The 18,783-nt window shown below is 38.8% G+C and overlaps 1 long non-coding RNA gene across 1 annotated transcript; it reads left to right on the top strand.

Annotated features, from left to right (window-relative positions):
- Nucleotides 1–11,285: 11,285 nt before the first annotated feature.
- Nucleotides 11,286–17,504, top strand: LOC122435640. Its single transcript, XR_006267687.1, has 3 exons — nt 11,286–11,334; nt 16,712–16,836; nt 17,373–17,504. It is a non-coding gene; the product is annotated as an uncharacterized LOC122435640 (long non-coding RNA).
- The last annotated feature ends 1,279 nt before the right edge of the window (nt 17,505–18,783 follow it).

Below are 18,783 nucleotides of genomic sequence, written 5' to 3'. Positions count from 1 at the left end.
TATTTCTGCTCTTCACCCTGAACTTCCAGTAGGTGTTGAAAGTCAGTGATTGCAATGGGTAGTGATGCAATCCTTATAGAAGCAGGTGGCCAGTGACATTCTGCAGCTGTCAACTAAAATGTCGATTTTTTTCACTGCATGAACTTTGCACTAGTAACAAATTTTAGGAAAGCTCACTTGAAATTATCCCTTAGATATGGACCTAACTACATAGGGTACACCATGAGATGCACCATGAGGGCAGCTGCAGTGGTACTCACTGGTTCGATGCTGAACAACATTCATTGTTTAATGGGATGGCACATAACATTTACTGGAATGGCACATAACATTCTTAAATTTGAGACCCTGGAGTTACAGAGTTTTTAGTTGGTATGTGAGAGAGACATTAATTAGGGAGCAGAAGAGGGGAGCCACTGATGAAATGCTGTGGTCTAATGTTTATGTTCTTTTGTAAATTCATATGTAAGACATATGTAGCCTACTAGATTGCTCCAATATAAAAGTACATTTTTCCCTTTTATACTTAAGTACTGTTTATAAACTGTCAATAGGGCTTCCGTGGGGATCCAGTGGTAAAGAATCTGTCAATGCAGTGGACGTGGGTTTGATCCCTGATACAGAAGATTCCCCATGCTAAGGGACAACTAAGCCCTTGTTCCACAACTACTGAGCCTATGCTCTAGAGTTCAGAGCTGCAACAAGAGAAACCACTCCAGTGAGAAACCTGCTGCAACTGGACAAAATCCCCTTGCAGCGAGGAAGTTGTAATGAAGTGAAAAAGAAATTGTTGGGGAAAAAAAAACTATCAGTAAAGGCCATGTTCACCTATGTTGCCAAGTATCACTTATATACAAAAATCTATTACTATTTGACAATGACAGTCCAAAAGAGAAACAACATGCTTGTTTCTAACAGAAGAGCATTGTGTGAACTATTAACTTCCTTTTTTCCAGTATTTCCATTCATTATATTTGTATATGAATTTAATGTTTATCACCTCTATAGTCTGTTCCAGGGTAACAATAATAGGATAGGAAGGAACTATACAATATCAAAGACTAGGTAACAAATTAGAAAATATTTTGTTGTTCAGTCCCCAAATTGTATCACTTTTTGAGACCCAGTGGACTGCACCATGCCATTCTCCATTATCTCCCAGAATCTGCTCAAATTCAGCATTGAGTTGGTAATGCTTTCTAACCATCTCATCCTCTGCCACCCCCTTTTCCTTCAGTCTTTCTTAGCATCAAGGTCTTTTCCAGGGAGTCAGTTCTTCCCATCAGGTGGCCAAAGTATTGCAGAATGAGCAGCAGAATCAGTCTTTCCAATGAATGAAGACTAAGAAAATCATTCAGTCATGTCCAACTCTTACTTTGAGCATCACCTAACTAGCATGTGAAATGAACACAATTGTCCAGCAGTTTGAACGTTCTTTGGCATTGTCCCTCCTTGGGATTGGAACGAAAACTGACCTTTTCCAGTTCTGCAGACACTGCTGAGTTTTCCAAATTTCCTGATATATTGAGTGCAGCACTTTAACAGCATAATCTTTTAGGATTTGAAATCGCTCAGTTGGAATTTCATCACTTCCACTAGCTTTGTTCAAAGTGGTGCTTCCTAAGGCCCACTTGACTTCACAGTCCAAGATGTCTGGTTCTAGGTGAGTGATCATACCATCGTGGTTATCTGAGTCATTAGGACCTTTTTTGTACAGTTCTCTGTATTCCTACCACCTCTTTTTAATATATTCTGCTTCTGTTAGATCTTTAACCTTTCTGCCAGAGACTGCAATACACTGAAGTACATATAACTGATACCTTATACCCTTGCCTTTCATAAATTCCAACAGATTTTGCTGTTTAGATCCCAATTATAATTAGCCTTTTTCTGTCATTTTATGAATCTGGGAAGTAATGCCAAAAGCTGAATAGTCCAAGGATAATTCTGATTCTTATTTTAGACTCAAGCAGAAAAAAAACTTTGATTACTCTGTGGGGCATCTGATGTCAATAGCTCAAGTGATTCTAAAATTTGCACTGAGCTTCAAATGATAAAAACAGTTAATTAACCATGCCCTATCAGGCATGAACCCATGAATTTTATGAGATCATTTGGACTTAAATTTCAATAAAAGAAAATTAATTATATCATCAAGATAATAATTATATCATCTTTATTAGCATAAATAAAATGCTAATAAACAGCAAGAAATTTAGATCTTTTCTAACAAATTGTGGCCATATACAGGTACATTTGTTGAAACCGAAAATGTATATTGAAATCTATTCCATTTGAATCTTTTCCACTTGAATTCCACATATTATTTTTTTTTCTTTTTGTGATCAACACTGTATAAAAGCACAGTAACTAGAAAATTCACTGAGTGTCGAATCATCTATAGTAGTTGTGTTGCTGAAATAGGACTGTCTCTGAATTAGTCCAAGCAGTCAGTGTCTTAACTGTCTTAAGCCTGTGTAGTCTGTGGTTACTGATACCAACTTTAAAGTGAAAAGAAAGGGCTGATTTGTATGTTACTCCTTTACCTAAATGTGGCAGAAGTGAGTCTTCACGCAGACATTGTATCCCCTCCAAATAATACATTCAGGTAAGAGAAGTGCCTGTTGTATATAAATTTTTGTCAAATTTCTTATTTTTAATTAGGTTTTAACACCATCACAATATCATTTCTGTCTAGCCTAACGTTATTGTCCCTTAGAACATTCATCAATTAGTTTAGCTAGAAGAGCACATTTGACTAAAATAAAGCAAGCCCAGACAGTTTTCCTTATTTCCATTGTTTTTGCTAATGGAGTTGGATCCCCTGTAGGGGAGTGAGAAGTGGGGAGTATGATGGTTTGGAGTGGAATGGCTGGAGTATAAAGTTAAGAAACTTGGTCTCCTTCCTACAACAATCTTCACCTTTTTTATTTATATATATATATTATTATTTTTTTTTTTTTTTGCCACAGTGATTTCATCTTTTTAAAGTTCTTTCTCTTTAAGAGAGAGGCGGTAGGGGGAGCTCATCTATTGTGAAGTTTTTGTTTTAATGTGGTTTAATGGAATGATAGAGACACCTATCTTTTGTAATAGACTAAAATAATTCTGATGGCACCAATTTGGTCTCCTCTCTTAAATTCTGGTTTTTGGCCATCAGGACATGTCTTTTACTTTTCTAGTATGAGAATTATCATTGGTCTTTTGCTGCTCTTTTCTAAATTATTCTACTACATTTACTGTTTTGAAGTCTCATTTTGTAGACTGGAAACAATGTATCCATGCTTTCATTACATTATCCTGTCTTTCAGCAGTATTACACCTGGGGCCAAGGGAATTGGATTATTTATTCATGGCTGCACCAAGGGACTTGTAGGATTTTAGTTCCCCAGCAGGGATTGAACCCATGCTCATTGCAACGGGGGGAAGTGACCAGTCCTAACCACTGGACTGTCAGGGGAGTCCTAGCAGGGAACTCGTTCAAAATTATTTTTTTACTTGTATTATATATTTACTTGATTGTGCCAGGTCTTAGTTTCAGTATGTGGGCTCTCGTTCTCTGACCAGCGATTGAACCTGGGCCCCTTGCATTGGAATCTCAGAGTCTTAGCCACTGGACCACCAAGGAAGTCCTAGGACCTTTTAAATACTGCAACAATTATAACCTGTGTCAAATGCATATTTGATAATGGTTAATGATTGTCACACACTCTTTGTATTCACAATTCTTCTAGGAGAATTCTGAATTTTTCGTTTCCTTAAAGGTAAAATACACTTTTCCTTTTAATTTTACAAATGTTATAATTATTCTTTCTATGAAGTTTTTATCTCCACAAATGTGAATATTTTATTAACCTAGACATGTCTTGCCATTAGCTAGAGTCACAGAATTAGTCTTGATGGATAATTCTAACAAAAAAATATTCCCCAAAAAGCTACTGGTCTTTTCTCTTACAGCACATCTCAACATTTTTTAAAAATTAAGGAGGAAATATTTTATCTCTTGGGGATCCTTGGCTGAGGCTTACGGAATTGAGTTTCAGGAATCTCAAATTAGTTTTTATTTTCAGTTCTGCTAGAAATTAGCATTCTCACGATGTATCTCCATTGTAATCATTTAACTATTTCCCTGAAAATTGGATCTCTAAATTTATTTTTCCTCTGTTGGGAGTTTTCAGGTTAGGTTTTCAGTGGTTAGGACTGATTAGGTTCTCAGGTTATCAGTGGTTAGGACTCACTACTCTCACTGCCTAGGGCCTGGGATAAATCCCTGGTCAGGAAAATAAGATCCCATTAACTGAGCTGCACTGTCTCCCAAAAAAATGAATAAATTTTTCTTTAAATTCTGTCATAGAATGCACACCCCATACCAACTGAATCGAGGAGAGTTCCATAATTGGGCTTCCCTTTGGTGCAGTGGGTAAGAATCCACCTTTCAACGCAGGAGACATAGGTTCATTCAGTTCCTATTTCGGAAGATCCTACATGCCTCTAAGCAACAAAGCCTATGATCAACAGCTATTGAGCCTGTGTTCTAGAGCTCAGGAGGTGCAACTACTGAGCCCACGCACCCTAGAGCCTGGGCTCTACAAGAAAAGAACCGACTACAATGAGAAGCCTATGCACTACACGTAAAGAGTAGCCCCTGCTCTCTGCAACTAGAAAAAGCCCAAGCGCAGCAGCCAAGACTCAGCCCAGCCACAAAACAACAACAACAACAACAACAACAAAGGCCCATGGCTTAAAAGAAAAAGAACAATCTCATAATTATCTTAGTCACAACTTAAATTTTTCTTATTTTTCCTAAATTTAGCCGTTTCCCATGAAATGTGTGTCAACTTTACTTATTAAACAAACTGCACTGATTTTAGATTAACTAACTAGTATTCAAATGCCCAAATGACTTGCAGAACTCAAACTACAACTCTATGTTCATGCAGAATGTCTTGGTATGAGAAAGCTCAGTCTGTCTTGATTACAACTACTTCCAGTGATCACAGTAGCTGTGCTCCAGCTATACAACCAATGTCAACTTTTTTTTTTTTTTCCAATGTCAACTTTTGAAACCATCAATATCCTACTGAAAAAAAGGTACGAGTCAAGTCACAGATCAAAGTATTATTCTGAAACCATACCAACAGGCTGGTATATTCCTCACTGAAGTAAGTCATTGATTCATTGATGCAAAGCGTAATTTATCCATCATTAGAACATTCTGGAGAAGGAAATGGTAGCCCACTCCAGTATTCTTGCCTGGATAATACCATGGACAAAGGAGCCTGTTGGGCTACAGTCGATGGGGTTGCAAAGAGTTGGATACCACTGAGTGACTAACACACACACAGAGCTTTTTATAGTTTTGGTTAAGAATCAGTTTCATTCTGTAGGCAACTCTGAAGGAAAACTGAGATGAATTCATTTTATGTATAGCATAATAAACCAGAAACAAGGCTGAATTGCTTTCTGTGTATTTGTGTTGTTCAGTTGCTTAGTCATGTCCAATTCTTTGCAACCTGATGCCTACAAAGTTCCAGGCTTCCCTGTCCTTCACTGTGTCCTGAAGTTTGTTCAAATTCATGTCCATTGAGTCAGTGATACCATCTAACCATCTTATCCTCCTTCTCCTTTTGATCATAATCTTTCCCAGCATTAGGGTATTTTCCAATCAGTTGGCTCTTTGCATCAGTATTGGAGCTCTACATTTGGTGGCATGTGTGCTCCAGAGTTCAGGCTCAGTACTATGACAAATGCTTAGTTGCTTTCAAGTATGTGTGAGTCTTGTAGAGATCCAAGGAGTAAACTCACAAAGTCTGAGGACTCTCTGATGTCTCAGTACTCTTGGAGTTTTTAATTTCTCACTTTGTCCACCTTCAGTGTCCAGTGATGTATCAATTACAGTTTTCCTGATGGCTTCTGCAGAGATTTCAAGTCATTGGTTTCTTTACCAGTAACTTTAAATTCTCTTTTCACCTGTTCATTTCTCCAGTTTTTGAGGCCTTACTTTTCCCAGTGGCCTTACTTCTCTTGCAGACATAAGGTAAGGAGAGCTGAAGATTTTTGAGTGTGTCAGAGAAATATATTCTTGTCCTTAGAAGTCCATGTTTGCCATATGTTTCTTACTGAGTTATTCATTGCTTTTGAAAATGTTTAGAAGTAATTGACATCTGAGGACAATAATGTAATTTTCAAAGAGGATTTCTACTTGCTTCTATTAATGAAGAACATCCTTATTCCAATTTCACTGCTGAAGATTATTTAAAACTAAGCTATAGTCAATATGTGGTGCAATATTTTTCAGTTTATCCTTCATTGCAGAATGCGGCCTTGTGAGCATACACTCAAAAGGGTGAGAATTTACTCAATATCCCCCACAACAATTTTCATGAGATCTAGACTCCAATTTATTTAACTTATATGCAGAGTACATCATGAGAAACACTGGACTGGAGGAAGTACAAGCTGGAATCAAGATTGCCGGGAGAAATATCAATAACCTCAGATATGCAGATGACACTACCCTTATGGCAGAAAGTGAAGAACTAAAGAGCCTGTTGATGAAAGTGAAAGAGGAGAGTGAAACAGTTGGCTTAAAGTTCAACATTCAACATTCACGGCATCCAGTCCCATCACTTCATGGCAAATAGATGGGGAAACAGTGGAACAGTGGCTGACTATTTTTGGGGGGCTCCAAAATCACAGCAGATGGTTATTGCAGCCATGAAATTAAAAGATGCTTACTCCTTGGAAGAAAGTTATGACTAACCTGGACAGCATATTAAAAAGCAGAGACTATGTTAACAAACGTTCATCTAGTCAGTTCAGTTCAGTCGCTCAGTCATGTCCGACTCTTTGCAACCACATGAACCACAGCATAGTAGGCCTACCTGTCCGTCACCAACTCCCAGAGTCCACCTAAACCCATGTCCATCGAGTCGATGATGCCATCCAACCATCTCATCCTCTGTCATCCCCTTTTCCTCCTGACCTCAATCTTTCCTAGCATCAGGGTCTTTTCAAATGAGGCACCTCTTCGCATCAGGTGGCCAAAGCATTGGAGTTTCAGCTTCAACATCAGTCCTTCCAGTGAACACCCAGGCCTGATCTCCTGATCTCCTGATCTCCTGGACTGGTTGGATCTCCTTGCAGTCCAAGGGACTCTCAGGAGTATTCTCCAACACCACAGTTCAAAAGCATCAATTCTTCGGAGTCTGAAGACTCCAGGGTATAATAAGCAATTTAAGCCTCTTACCAATCTCTGTAGTAGTTAAATACTTTATTTCAGTCTTTCTCCAGATCTTGACCCTGTGATTTTGCTCTGATTTTTTTGGCTCTTTGATGCCTTCAAACAAATATATTTTTAAGTGAGCTATATTATTCTCTAGTACTATATATAGTGTTTTCAGGAAGAAGTTGGTAAATTTCATCTAATCTTTCATTACTACAATAAGCACTTTCTAGTATTCAAAGTGAAATAACCATGCATTACTGAATAAAGGTTACTAATAACTAACGAAAATCTATTTATGTATTAAAGTTTCATTAATATTTCTCAATTGGTAGTGATAATTTCTTCTTTTATCCTTTGTAAGAATTCTGCATAAAACTGTAAGCATGCAAAAAAAAAAATAAAACAACTGTAAGCATGTGACCAGCTCAAACTGGCCCTACTCTATCCACTATAGGATATCTAGTTGTCTTGCAGATATAGCAAAGTCAAAACTGCAAGGCAGGTAACCTGAGCATGCCCGGAAGATTTAAGCCCTCCTCAGTTAGCCCTGGGAACCCACATTTCCTCCCTACAGAACCAAGATAACTGAAATATGACTGGAACCTGACAGAGTTCTTTCAAAAACAAGGAATCTGTTGTCTGAAAAGATGTAGGACTCAGATTGATCATTCCATACCTTTTCATTAATGGCCAAGTTTAAATCCCTCCAGTTAATACTTGCCCCACTACACACTAGTTTGTCTTCCTTAGCTCATGTAACTTCAACCAAACCCACGTGGGGAGGCAGATTTGAGCCCATCTCCTGTCTCCTCACTGACTGGCTGCAAATAAAGGTCTTTGTCTTCTCAAAGATAACAGTATCATCTTCTGTGTACACTAGGCAGCAAGCTATGTTCTGTGACAAGATGAAAATTAATTATTTCTTGAATATTATGGATTATTCAATGATAGAGCTCTACAGGCATGTTGTGCTTAATTGTGGGAATAATTTTAACATGTATATTCAATTGAATGGAGGTTCAGCACCTCTGAGGTTGGTTATTTATTCTGAAATCAATTAATATTCTAAGAATATCTCCTTTCTGACTGTTTTCATATTTATTGGTAGGTATTTATCATATACTCTTTTAATGTATCTGTATAACATCTGTAGTTAATCCTGTTCTTTTACTCCTGTTACTTGTACTTCTTAAATATTTACTTTTGAAAAGTCACTTATAAGAATTCCCTGGTGGTCTGAAGGTCAGGACTTGGGACTGCGGTTTGATTCTGGTTGGGGAACTCAGATCCTCCAATCCATGTAGGGTGTTGTTGAGGGGAGTTGATGGGAATAGTGGGATAGACAAAAAGTCAAATGTTGCTTCACTAATTGTCTAAACTGAAATTAAAAGTTTTTTCCCTTTTTATGTCTTTTGTTAATCTTTTAAAAATTTAATATTATTCTTTTTTCCAACTACTTAAAATACACATTTATTACTTCATTCATTTTTACCTGTTTGGTCTTTCAGGAGAAGCATCTTAAAACAATGTTTTATATATGATATTTTTTATTATGATTTGTCTTCCAGTCCATAGTTTTATTTTTGGCTACTCTACATGGCATGTGTTTCCCAGGCTCTAGACCACAGACTCAATAGTTATGGCTCACATGTTTACTTCCTCTGTGGGATCTTCCTGGACCAGGGATTAAACTCATGTCTTGTGCAATGGCAGGCAGATTCTTTACTGCTGTGCTACTTGGGAAGCACTGAGTTAAAGTATTTACAATATGTTATATAAAATTCATGTGCACGAATTTTTGTATTTTCCACACAAATGTATCTTTTAATGTATCTCTGTAATATCTATTTAATCAACTGTTTAATCAATACTACTATATCTATTTTACTGCTTAAATTCTTCCAAACTCAAGCTTTGAATCTCAGCAGCTTTTTCTGCTGACTTTTGTGACATAGTTTACTTTCTGCTATTACTATGTGTTCAAGAGTCAACTTCATTATCTCATGTATTTCCTGTCCTCATCTTTAATCACATAGTTTTCCAAGGAATCCCATATCCTTTTAGTGAAAAATACCATTAGAAACCAAAATCAAGGTACTGGGTATACTATTGCTATTAGTTGTTGCTTCTAATTACCCTCTCAGTGTAGAGAAAAGAAATAGGTGTGTGAAAAGTATGTTTTGCATATACCAGTATTTACAGTTTTTTATGTTTATATTAAAATGACTTTAATTAAGCTAATGTTCATAATTACATGTTCAGCTCTAATTCATTATAATACAGATTATTCGGGACTTCCCTGTTGGTCCAGTGGCTAAGATTCTGGGCTCCGAATGGAGGGCGGGAGGTGGGTTCTATACCTGGTCAGGGAACTAGATCCCACATGCCACAGCTAAAGATCCTGTGTACCGCAACTAAGACCCAATGCAGTCAACATAAATAAATAAATAAAAATAATACAGATTATTCAAGCATCCTCACATTGCTTATCTATAATCTCTCACTCCAGTAGTGAGAACATTTTGCCTACAATTTGACCATCTATTTGCTTAATATTTAATTTCAGTTTATAACGCTGCACAAGCACAGCAGAGAGGAGCTACCCTACATCCGAGGTAAGGAGCAGCAGCTGTGCTTTGCTGGAGCAGCTGTGAAGAGAGACCCCACATCCAAGGTAAGAGAAACCCAAGTAAGATGGTAGGCACTGAGAGAGGGCATCAGATGGCAGACAGCTTGAAACCACAATCAGAGACAACTAACCAATCTGATCATATGGACCACAGCCTTGTCTAACTCAATGAAATTGAGCCATGTCATGTGGGGCCATCCAAGATGGCTTGGTCATTGCGGAGAGGCCTGACAGAATGTGGTCCATGGAGAAGGGAATGGTAAACGACTTCAGTATTCCTGCTTTGAGAACCCCATGAACAGGATGAAAAGGCAAAAAGATAGGACACTGAAAGAAGAACTCCCCAGGTCAGTAGGTGCCCAATATGCTGCTGGAGATCAGTGGAGAAATAACTCCAGAAAGAATGAATATTTTTTGTGTGTGAACTTTTAACAGTCATCTTTTTAATTTATTGCATTATACTTTTAGGTGTTGTACCTAAAAATTTACCATAAAACACAAGATCACATGGAATTTCTTCTGTGATTGCATCTAGAAGTTTTATATTTTGCATTTTAACTTTAGGTCAATGATTTATTCAGGTTCATTTCTATATCTAGGTATGTTGCTACCTGAAAGTGAAAGTCGTTCAGTCATTTCTGACTCTTTGCAACCTCATGGACTATATAGTCCATGGAATTCTCCAGGCCAGATTACTGGAGTGGGTAGCCTTTCCCTTCAGGGGCTCTTCCCAAACCAGGGATCAAACACATGTCTCCTGTATTAAAGGGGGATTCTTTACCAGCTGAGCCATCAGAGAATCCCATTTCTGTTTCTACCTAAGGAATCTGTAATTTATTTTTAGTTATCTAATCCTTTATTAACTAGGATCTTGTACATAACTTGCACATTTCCTTCTTAATTTTATGGCTAATTTCCTTTTGGGGAAATTCTCATTCAAAAAATCTTATTCTCTTTAAAAAAATCTCATATCTAGCCTAATCTCTTTTCAATGCTTAAAATTTCTTTCTCTTATATGTTTCTATTTTAAAACATACTTGCTTTAGAATCCAGCTAGCTAGAACCTTGGAATTTTTATATGCAATTTAACTGAGAAAACTTGAAGAGCCTCTTGACTTTACTCAAGTATTTGTTTCAGCCGCATCCCACCTACTATACAGACAAAGGTTTTTAAGCTATGGTTTTTCCAGTAGTCATGAATGGATCTGAGAGTTGGACCATAAAGAAAGCTGAGCACTGAAGAATTGATGTTTTTGAACTGCAGTGTTGGAGAAGACTCTTGAGAGTCCCTTGGATTGCAAGGAGATCCAACCAGTCCACCCTAAAGGACCTAAAGTCCTGGGTGTTCATTGGAAGGACTGATGCTGAAGCTAAAACTCCAATACTTTGGCCATTTGATGTGAAGAGCTGACTCATTTGGAAAGATACTGATGCTGGTGCTCGGGCCTGGTGCACTGGGAAGACCCAGAGGGATCAGGTAGACAGGGAGGTGGGAGGGGGGATTGGGATGGGGAATACATGCAAATCCATGGCTGATTCATGTCAATGTATGGCAAAAACCACTACAGTATTGTAAAATAATTAGCCTCCAACTAATAAAAATAAATGAAAAAAAAACAACAACAAAGGAAAAGATATTGATGCTGGGAAAGATTGAAGGTGGGGGGAGAAGGGGATGACAGAGGTTGAGATGGTTGGGTGGCATCACCAACTGGATGGACATTAGTTTGAGTAAACTCCAGGAGCTGGTGATGGACAGGGAGGCCCAGGGTGCTGCAGTCCATGGGGTCTCAAGGAGTTGGAGATGACTGAGCAACTGAGCAACAACAACAACAATGACAATCCCACCTACCAAATATAAGGTAAAAAATTTTAAGACAGTAAAGGAAGACTTTCAGTTCAAGGTGGCAGAGTAGAATGACTTGCACTCATCTCCTCCTGCCAGATCACCAAACTCAACAGCTAGCTGTTGAAGAATCATTGACAGGAGGATGCTGGAACCTATCAAAAAAAAGATAACCCATGACTAATGACAAAGAGAAGCTGCAATGAGATGGAAGGAGGGGCACAATCACGAAAAAATCAAGTCCCATACCCTCGCGATGGGTGACCCACAAACAGGAGAGCAATAATACCAAACAAATTCTTCCACTGTTGTGAAGGTTTTGAACTCCAAGTCAGGCTCCCCAGCCTGAGGAGGCAAAGGGACTGGGAATCTGCAGGGACTCTTACCTTGAATGCCAGCAGGATTTGATTATGAGACTTACACAGGGCAAACAGAGATTAGTCTTGGAGGGCAGAAACAAAGCTTGTGCATACCAACAATCAGAGGAGAGGAGCTGTGACCCCACAAGAGACTGAATCAAAACCACCTGATAGTGTTGCAGGATCGTCTATGAAGGTGTGGGTCAGCAGGGGCTCACACTGGGATGTGGGACTAGTAGCAGTTGTGTGGGAAGGTCCCCCATGAGAGTAAATCCTCTCACAGTTCAGTTCAGTCACTCAGTCGTGTCTGACTCTTTGCGACCCCATGAATCGCAGCACGCCAGGCCTCCCTGTCCATCACCAACTCCTGGAGTTTACTCTAACTCATGCCCATTGAGTCGGTGATGCCATCCAGCCATCTCCTCTGTCATCCCCTTCTCCTCCGGCCCCCAGTCCCTCCCAGCATCAGGGTCTTTTCCAATGAGTCAACTCTTCGCATGAGGTGGCCAAAATATTGGAGTTTCAGCTTCAGCATCAGTCCTTCCAATGAACACCCAGGACTTATCTCCTTCAGGATGGACTGGTTGGATCTCCTTGCAGTCCAAGAGACTCTCAAGAGTCTTCTCCAACACCACAGTTCAAAAGCAAAACCTGGAATATTAGGTCCATGAATCAAGGCAAATTGGAAGTGGTCAAACAGAAGATGGCAAGAGTGAATGTCAACATTCTAGGAATCAATGAACTAAAATGGACTGGAATGGGTGAATTTAACTCAGATGACCATTATATCTACTACTGTGGGCAGGAATCCCTTAGAAGAAATAAAGTAGCCATCATAGTCAACAAAAGAGTCCAAAATGCAGTACTTGGATGCAATCTCAAAAACGACAAAATGATTTCTGTTCTTTTCCAAGGGAACCCATTCATTATCACGGTAATCCAAGCCTATGCCCCAACCAGTAATGCTGAAGAAGCAGAAGTTGAACAGTTCTATGGAGACCTACAAGATCTTTTACTAACATCCAAAAGAGATGTCCTTTTCATTACAGGGGACTAGAATGCAAAAGTAGGAAGTCAAGAAACACCTGGAGTAACAGGCAAATTTGGCCTTGGAGTATGGAATGAAGCAGGGCAAAGGCTACTAGAGTTTTGCCAAGATAACACACTGGTCATAGCAAACACCCTCTTCCAACAACACAAGAGAAGACTCAACACATGGACATCACCAGATGGTCAACAGCGAAATCAGATTGATTATATTCTTTGCAGCCAAAGATGGAGAAGCTCTATACAATCAGCAAAAACAAGACCAGGAGCTGACTGTGGCTCAGATCATGAACTCCTCATTGCCAAATTCAGACTTAAACTGAAGAGAGTAGGGATAACCACTAGATCATTCATGTATGACCTAAATCAAATCCCTTATGATTATACAGTGGAAGTGAGAAAGAGACTTAAGGGACTAGATCTGATAGACAGAGAGCCTGATGAACTATGGGCAGAGAGGTTCATGACATTGTACAAGAGACAGGGATCAAGACCATCCCCATGGAAAAGAAATGCAAAAAGGCAAAATGGTTGTCTGAGGAGGTCTTACAAATAGCTGTGAAATGAAGAGAAGCTAAAAGCAAAGGAGAAAATGAAAGATATTCCCATCTGAATGCACAGTTCCAAAGAATAGCCAGGAGAGATAAGAAAGCCTTCCTCAGTGATCAATGCAAGGAAATAGAGGAAAACAACAGAATGGGAAAGACTAGACATATCTTCAAGAAAATTAGAGATACCAAGGGAACATTCCATGCAAAAATGGGCTCAATAAAGGACAGAAATGGTATGGACCTAAAAGAAACAGAAGATATTAAGAAGAGGTGGCAAGAATACACAGAAGAACTGTACAAGAAAGATCTTCACGACCCAGATAATCACAATGGTGTGATCACTCACCTAGAGCCAGACATCCTGGAATGTGAAGTCAAGTGGGCCTTAGAAAGCATCACTATGAACAAAGCTAGTGGATGTGAAGCTATTTCAAATCCTGAAAGATGATGCTGTGAAAGTGTTGCACTCAATATGCCAGTAAATATGGAAAACTCAGCAGTCGCCACAGGACGGGAAAGGTCAGTTTTCATTCCAATCCCTAAGAAAGGAAATCCCAAAGAATGCTCAAACTACCGCAAATTGCACTAATCTCACACGCTAGTAAAGCGATGCTCAAAATTCTCCAAGCCACGCTTCAGCAATACGTGAACCGGGAACTTCCAGATGTTCAAGCTGGTTTTAGAAAAGGCAGAGGAACCAGAGATCAAATTGCCAATATCTGCTGGATCATCGAAAAAGCAAGCGAGTTCCAGAAAAACATCTATTTCTGCTTTATTGACTATGCTAAAGCCTTCGACTGTGTGGATCACAAATCCTCTCACAGATCACCATTAATCTGACCATAGATCCTGTTGCTGGATTGCCTCAGACCAAAAAACTACCAGGAAGGGAGCACAATCCCATCCATCAACAGATAATTGGATTAAAGCTTTACTGAGCAAGGCTCTGCCAACCAGAGCAAGACCCGGTTTTTCCCACTACCAATCCCTCCCCTATCAGAAAGCTTACACAAGCCTCTTAGCTTTGTCCATCAGAGGGCCGACGGAAGAAGTAAGGAGAACCACAATCCCACAGTCAGTAAGACAAAACCACATTACAGAAAGTTTATCAGGATGAAAAAGCAGAATGTTATGTCCCAAATGAAGGGACAAGATAAAACCCCAGAAAAACAGCTAAATGAAGTGGAGATAGGAAAACTTCCAGAAAAAGAATTCAGGATAATGATAGTGAATCTGATTCAGGATCCCAGAAAAAGAATGGAGGCAAGATTCAGAAGATCAAGCAATGTTTACCAAACACCTACAATGATTAAGAAAAAACAGAGACAGATGATAGAATAGAAGGAATCAATAGCTGAATAACTGAAGCAGAAGCATAGATAAATGACCCGGAGGACAGAATGGTGGAAATCACTGCCCCAGAAAAGAATATAGAAAAAAGAATGAAAAGAAAGAAGACAGCCTAAGAGATCTCTGAGACAACATTAAATGCATGAACATTCACATTATAGGGGTCCCAAAAGAAGAAGAAGAGAGAGAGAGGACCTGAGAAAATATTTGAATAAATAATAGCTGAAAACTTCTACAACGTGGGAAAAGAAATAGTCAACCAAGTCCAGGAAGCATACAGAGTCCAGGAAGGATAAACCCAAGGAGGAACACACAGGGACCCATAGTAATCAAACAGAAAAAAAAAGACAGTGATAAAATATTAAAAGACCTGTAGTAATCAAACAGAAAAAAAGTGATAAAATATTAAAAGCAACAAAGGAAAAATGACAAATGACATATGATGGAAGTCCCAGCAGACTATCAGCTGATTTCTCAACAGAAATTCTATAAGTAAGAAGGGAATGGCATGACACATTTGAAGTGATGAAAGGGAAGAAACCACAGCCAAATCCTCTACCCAGGAAGACTCTCCTTTAGATTTGATGGTGATGTCAAAAGTTTTCCAGACAAGCAACAGTTAAGAGAATTCAGCACTACCAAACCAGCTTTACAAATGCTAAAGGAACTTCTCTAGGCAGGAAACAAGAGAAGGAAAAGACCTACAGAAAGAAAATTAAGACAGAAAAGGATCGGATAAGAAAGTCACACAAGAAAGAGAACTATGTGAAGCAAGGTTACCTTCCTGTGGGGGAAGACCAGGTCTATCAGTTAGACTACCTAACTGATGATTGCCAAGCAATTCCAGATTGACTGATGAAAGACCAAATTTGCAAGTCTGAAGCTGCAATTAAGTCTTGGTTTAAGATGGGGCTTAGCACAAGAGGCTCCATTTTGGGCCCATCCTCCCTTCCTTTCTCTCTTCTTTCTTCCCTTCCATCTTGCCTCCATCCTTTCTTTCTCTCCCTTTTAGTAGTGCTTATTTATTTAAATTTGTTTATTTATGGCTGTACTGGGTCTGGAAATATTATTTGCACTATTTCACATCTTAAAAACAAACAAAAATTAACTTATGATATCTTATTTTGAAAATTTTCACATGTAAGTGTTCTAGTTCAAGCTTTCCCGTTAGTTGGCCAGATATCCTTGGACTGGTAACCTGACTCAGGTGGATATGCTTTTGTATTGTAATATGTATGCAATTAAAAAATTCATCTCAAATAGAAGAACCCTATTCTTAAACTAAGTCTTTTGTAGAGTACTCCCTTTATCCCTTTTATAAAATAAATAAATGAAACATTGCCCTGCAGCAATCTCTCTTTAAACAGCATCCTGCTCTCCACTTCCAGCATCTCTGAGTTGTGAGGAGCCCAGGTCTTCAAAGAATAAGATTGGATGATTCTTAACTTTTCAGTTCTAAGATTACTGATATATTTTCCAGGGTTATAAACATCTCTTGCTCTTCCACAATCACCTTATTTTTTCCTATCACCTAGTTCCTAAATTTAAATAATTAGTTCTATAAAAAAAAATAAACAGTATTCTAGTCTGATTGGAGAATGTGAATACTTGATAATTTATTCTCAACACATACACAAAAATTGAATCACAAAATTGCATGATACAAACAGTATTAATTTTTGTATTTGTGTTTTTTTTAAGGGAGTGAGTTTCCTTGCTGGTCCAATGATTAGGATTCTGAGCTTTCACAGCCATGGTCCAGATTCAGTTCCTGGTTGGGCAACTGAGAAACCATAAGCTGTGCCACAGCAAGACAAACAAAAGAGGTCAGTGGGCAGACTTGATCCATTTAGTTAACAATTTATTGAACTACTCATTTTTATTTGCTCAGAATAATCAAAAAGCTTTATTCAACTATTACAAAATAGCATTAACAGATATGGCTACTGTAAGTTTCTTAATATAATTTTCATAAAATAGGATGATGAATTTAACAAATTGAAACCCAGCACTGTTATAAATCTTTATTAGGCAAAAGATAATGTTTCAAGATTAAAACTTTGGGGGACAATAATATTAAAGACTCATATATTTACTAAGTATTCTTAGAAATGTAAAATTATAGACCTTTTTACACTTTCTACTTAAATTGGCAATAACACTAACAGATTTCCATTTGTGTTACACTGTTTGTAAAACATTTCAAGAGTAAAGCAAAGGGAAGTTCAAAGCCCAAGAACTAAGGGTTTCCTTAAAAGTGTTTTGGTATCTAGCAGTATTTGTCAGTCAACTCTCAGCTCAGTGAAAAGAAACCTCCCTTTAAAAACAGGACAACAGTAACTACAGTGTTATATTTTTCCAGTTCCTTTAGGATCCCAAAAGGATGAGAGCTGTTAGCAGCCCACTATGTGAAGAAAGCTGAGCGCTGAAGAATTGATGCTTCTGTTTTTTTGTTTTGTTTTGTTGGAATTGATGTTTTTGATCTATGGTGTTGGTGAAGACTCTTGAGAGTCCCTTGGACTGCAAAGAGATCCAAACTGTCCATCCTAAAGGAGGTCAGTCCTGGGTGTTCATTGGAAGGACTGATGCTGAAGCTGAAACGCCAATATTTTGGCCACCTGATGAGAAGAGCTGACTCATTGGAAAAGTCCCTGATGCTGGGAGGGATTGGGGGCAGGAGGAGAAGGGGACAACAGAGGATGAGATGGCTGGATGGCATCACCAACTTGATGGACGTGTGTTTGGGTAAACTCCAGGAGTTGGTGATGGACAGGGAGACCTGGCGTGCTGTGATTCATGGGTTCACAGTCAGACAGGACTGAGCAACTGAACTGAACTGACACATTCTGATATAACTGTTTATTATGCCGTTCTAAACTTTTCATGGTCTTGCCTAATTCATAACCTCATGATACCTCTCTTGCTTACAGACACACTCAAGTTCTTGAGTAAATTATTGAATTTACCACAACTCCAACATTCTCTGGCTTTTGTGTTTTTACAGGTATATTGCTGTCTGTCTGGATACTGTGTCTCTGCTGGAAACTTCTCTGCATTGTCAAGGCAAGAATGCTGAAGTGGTTTGCCATTCCTTTCTCCAGTGGACCATGTTTTGTCAGAACTCTCCACCATGACCTGTCTGTCTTGGGTGGCCCTTCATGTCATGGTTCATACTTTCATTAAGTTAGACAAGGTTGTGATCCATGTGATTAGTTTGATTAGCTTTCTGTGATTGTGGTTTTCCTTCTGTCTGCTCTGTGGTGGATGAGGATAAGAGGCTTGTCCTGGTACTGTTGCAGAAGTTGGACCAAGAAACCAAGCACCACACTCACAGAGTTGGAGAATTCAGGTTTATTATGCCAGCAGGCCCAGAGGAGTTAACACTTGGAGCTCTAAACCCTGAACACAGGGGTTAACAAAGTTTTTATAGGCAGTGCAAGACCTCAGACTATAGGGAGCAGTGCTGACATTAACAGGCTAGTTTAAACTAGGCGATTGGTTAGGACCCTGCAGGGGAGATGCCTGACCTTTACACAAACAAACATGGTTAAGCAGGATTACAATGGTTGGGTAATTGCAAAAGTAGGACAAGGGTGAATGAGGTAAGTTTCAGCTCTTAGCATTGTTGTAAGTTTCCATAACTTTGATGATTTTGCAAGGAGCAAGCTGAGTTATAGAAGCACAACAAGCATGAAGTTATTTCTAGCTGGGTGTAAGTTTTCAGTTTTTCTCTTCAATCCCCTCTTTGGTGGCCCTCAAATCTCATAAGGCAT

The sequence above is a fragment of the Cervus canadensis genome, chromosome X, assembly GCF_019320065.1.
Source record: "Cervus canadensis isolate Bull #8, Minnesota chromosome X, ASM1932006v1, whole genome shotgun sequence".
NCBI classification, from domain to species: domain Eukaryota; kingdom Metazoa; phylum Chordata; class Mammalia; order Artiodactyla; family Cervidae; genus Cervus; species Cervus canadensis.
Note: the sequence above shows the minus strand (reverse complement) of the source record. Positions and strands in the feature narration are given on the sequence as shown.